Here is a 4,056-nt window from a genome sequence, read left to right as displayed (position 1 = left end):
AAAGTATCCTAAATACCTGGCTCATTTCTCTGAGTTTTTTTTTTAATCATTTTCAATTATTAATGAAAAATTCCAAGAGATGGCAAGTCACCCCTATCTATATAAATAAATTCTTCAACCTGTCTCTCCTTCCATTCTCCAATTCCCGCCATTGGCCAAGCCCAACCAGATGGCAAAGATCACCTCTACCACTATTGCTTGGTTTCAAAATGGGTCATTCTGGTATTTCCCAAAGTGTTTTGATTGAAAACTAGTCCCTTGAGATTCCTTGATGGGTAAAATAGAAATGGGTAGATTCCATGGATCATTAAGCTTAGAAGGGACAGAAACTTCACTATCTTCTGGAAGAACACAATGAATAGTAAATAAGAGAAATCCTATAAAATCCTAATATTTCATTTAGAGGTATCTGATACCACCTGCATATATTTCTACTGAATTCTATTGGTTGAGTAAAATAGAGTCAAATGGAGGGAGTGGATATAGGTGATAACTTAGGAGGGAACTGAGATATATCATCAGAGGAAATTAAATTCCAGCCTCAGTGAAAGAGAAAGGAAAAGCCTCAGACATCTGGTATTAAAGATTAGAGCAGAGGAAAAATGTGAGGACAAATATATTAGAAACCCGGAGGTCATGTAAAGTTGAGGTGATACATTTAAGCACTGATCTTCATTATGTCGAGTCTAGGAAGGATATTGCTTTGCTTTCTTTTAACAAAGGATTTTTTTTCTGGTGTTACATAATTCTGAATTAAAAGCACAAACACAGCATATTTTTCTGTGTGGGCTTCCTCTATGATGATGAACAAAAATGGTTCTGCAAATAGCAGATACGCAGCAAAGAAAGGTATTCTCCTTAGGAAGTCACTCTGAAAATGTTTAATAAACAACCTCAGACACTTGTCCTTATTCATGACTAATATATAAAACAACTGCTAGAGACCCATATAGACAGTCGGTTTAGTGACAGTCGCCCAACTAACCCACACCAGCACCAAAGCCGGGTACGCTCACCACAGTCTCCTCTTTACCATTGTCGGCTCACTCAATTCTGCTCATTTATAGCTTTGCAATCATTTTGCCAATTAAGTAAATTAGGTTTTTACTTGAACTTCTCAGAGGATGTCTTTCAGACCAATCACGCCATATGCATACATACATACATTTCATATAAATAAAATGTTTAAAAAAGGTGAACTCTAAAGGCCTACAATTTCAGGGAAATCTAATATCACTTTTTTTGAACACCGAGTTTCACAGAAAATAATAAACATCAACAGTCTGTGGCAAGTAATTCCCCCAACCCTTCTGTTTTTTCGAGTTATAAAGACAGGGGGATGCCCAGGTGGCTCAGAGGTTTAACGTCTGCCTTTGGCCCAGGGCCTGACCCTGGAGACCCGGGATCGAGTCCCACGTCAGGCTCCCTGCGTGAAGCCTACTTCACCCTCTGCCTGCGTCTCTGTCTCTCTCTCTGTATCTCTCATGAATAAATAAATAAAATTTTAAAAAAAGAGATAATAAATTCTTGGTACATTGGATTTTATCTTGTGACATTGGACAGGAAAAAATAAATTCCGCAAAAAGCTAAATAATATATCTTAACACTTCTCCAAATCCAACTTCAGTGGCTTGATACAATATCTCTCGGTTTCATTTCCTCTAAATTCCGAACCCAGAATGATCAGTTATCTCAAGTTTCCTATCGTATATTCATTAACCCAAACAGATGCTATCCCCAAGCAGCCAATCATTATAGTATGTTTTATTTTTAAATATATATATATATATTTTTAAGTTTTTATTCATCCATTAATGAAAGACAGAGAGAGAGAGGCAGAGACACAGGCAGAGGGAGAAGCAGGCTCCATGCAGGGAGCCCGAAGCGGGACTCGATCCCAGGACCCCGGGGTCACGCCCTGATCCAAAGGCAGAAGGTCAACCGCTGAGCCACCAGGCGTCCTTGAAAGTGTTTTGTAAACTGTCAAGCGCTAGGCAAATGCGAACTGATTGCTGCTTGCCCCCGGCCATTCCCAGCACAAATTCTCACCCAGTGAATTATGAGGTTGGATTTCTACGTTTCAATACTTCTTTGAGACAGAATTGACATGTGCCGCCCTATCGGTTCCAGGTGTGCAGCAGGATGATTCGACATTTGTATACGTCGCAAAATGATCACGTCTGTCCCCACACAGTTACATTTTTTTCTTACCATAGGAGCTATTAAGATCCACTCTATAGAAACGATTTGATAGGCCAGTGAAGCCTGACTCAGTAAGATGTGAGCTCTTGCTATGAGTTTTAGGAAAAGGGTATGGAAAGCACAGGGGCAGGAGCTAACAGGGAGCAGAGAAGGCCAGAGGCAGCAAGAGACAACCAGAACCAGAGACCCACTGCCTGTCCCAGAGCCTGTTGCGGGGGGACGGGCAGGCAAGGGGCCAAGAGGAGAGAGGGCAGGATTCCCCGGGAAGGCCCAATTTTCGTTTCTGCTCAGCTGCTGAACCCAGAAGGCAGGCCGGTGAGGTTTTGTCTCTTCATCCTGCAAGCGAGGAGCTGAAAGAGACTCGTTCTACCCGCCAGTTAGGGCCCCTGCTTAGTCCTCCTGGCTTACTGGGCCAGGATTGGCAGCTGATCTGACCCCCCCACCTGCCCCCGCCAGCGATACCACCTCCCACAGGTATCTTGTGACCCTGACTTCTGCACACCTGAGCGCCCTAATGCACAAAGTGCAGGCTCTGATGCAGCCTGGTCTGCAGCCCGCTGTCTGCCCCTCGGCGGCTCGCCCGGGAAGGGCTCGGGGTCCACATCTTGTCCAGTGTGTCTGGTAGCAGAGAGCAGATGGTGCCTGAGATAAGCCCGAAGCACAGGGGTGTTTTCTCAGGTCTTTACCCTGAGAGCCTGGTCGTAAGCGTCCTAGAGTGTCCCCAGCCTAAGTGAGCCGCTTGTGAAGGCGACTCTAGACACCAGCTGCGGAAACACCAGGGACAGCGGCGAGACGCCAGTGGATCCACAAGGGCTCAACCCCAAATTGGGATTTAGACTTCCTGTCACCTCTTCTCTCCTCCCTGGAGGGGACAGAAGGGAGTGAGCAGACACTTGCTGTTGTCTCCTACGGGTGCATCCAGTCTCCACGTTAGCCCTGTGAGCCAAAGCCAAGCTCCATTTCATCCTTTCTCCCAGGATGGGGGCCCGTGTGCCCCAGTGGGAAGACCTCAGGGCAGCAGACGTGAGCTCCAAGTGTAATCTGGCCACTCACCACTGTGGCTCTCCAAAATCTCCTCAAATCTGTAATTTGGAGTGAAAAAGCAAACCGTGCAAGGTTGTCTGGAGGGTTAAGAGAAGCATTTGTCCCCCCAGCTATGGCTTCTGCTGGGGCCGTGTCCTTCACAGTCAGCCAGCAAAGCAGCTCCTCACCCGGATTCCTGCTCAAGCTGCTGGACTCCGGGAATGCTTGCTTCTTCCCAGGCCCACAGTCCTCAAGGGGGAGCAGCTTCCTGCCTTTCCTCATCTTTGTTGCCTTAAATCTCTTCTTATGCATTCATTTAAGTCCTTTCAAATGAGTCCCTTGGGGTGAGTTCTGTGTCCCAGTGAGATCCTGGCTGATAACCGGGGATTCAGCGGCACCAACGTGGGGGGTGAAGGACGACGGGGAAGTGCCTCGCGCACTTCCCTGGGTGTGTTCTGAGCACGCAGGGATGGTGCCTCCCAGGATCTGTGGGATCATGCTTTGTCCTGAGCATGGCCTCCTCACCACTCTGCTCCCTTCTGTCCTGCCTCACCTGTGGCCTGTTTTCAACACAGCACAATGGCAGAGTGATCCTGAGAAAACACAGACCCTGTGTCTCCTTGGCTCAGAATCCCCCAACGCCTCCCACCTCACTCAGAAGAAAAGCTCAAGTCCTCAGTCCAGCCTTTTGCTGATGTGTTCCCAGGCAGGGCAGCCAGCATGGCCTGGTCCTCCCTGCCCGGCCCCCAGCTCCCTGCTCCAGACCCACTGCCTCCTCACAAACACGCTCACCTGGCCAGCTGTGGTCTTTCCATTTCCTCTGCCCAAAGA

The sequence above is a fragment of the Nyctereutes procyonoides genome, unplaced genomic scaffold, assembly GCF_905146905.1.
Source record: "Nyctereutes procyonoides isolate TBG_1078 unplaced genomic scaffold, NYPRO_anot_genome, whole genome shotgun sequence".
Lineage (NCBI taxonomy): Eukaryota > Metazoa > Chordata > Mammalia > Carnivora > Canidae > Nyctereutes > Nyctereutes procyonoides.
The sequence above is the reverse complement of the archived record's forward strand: the minus strand, read 5'-3'. Positions refer to the sequence as shown.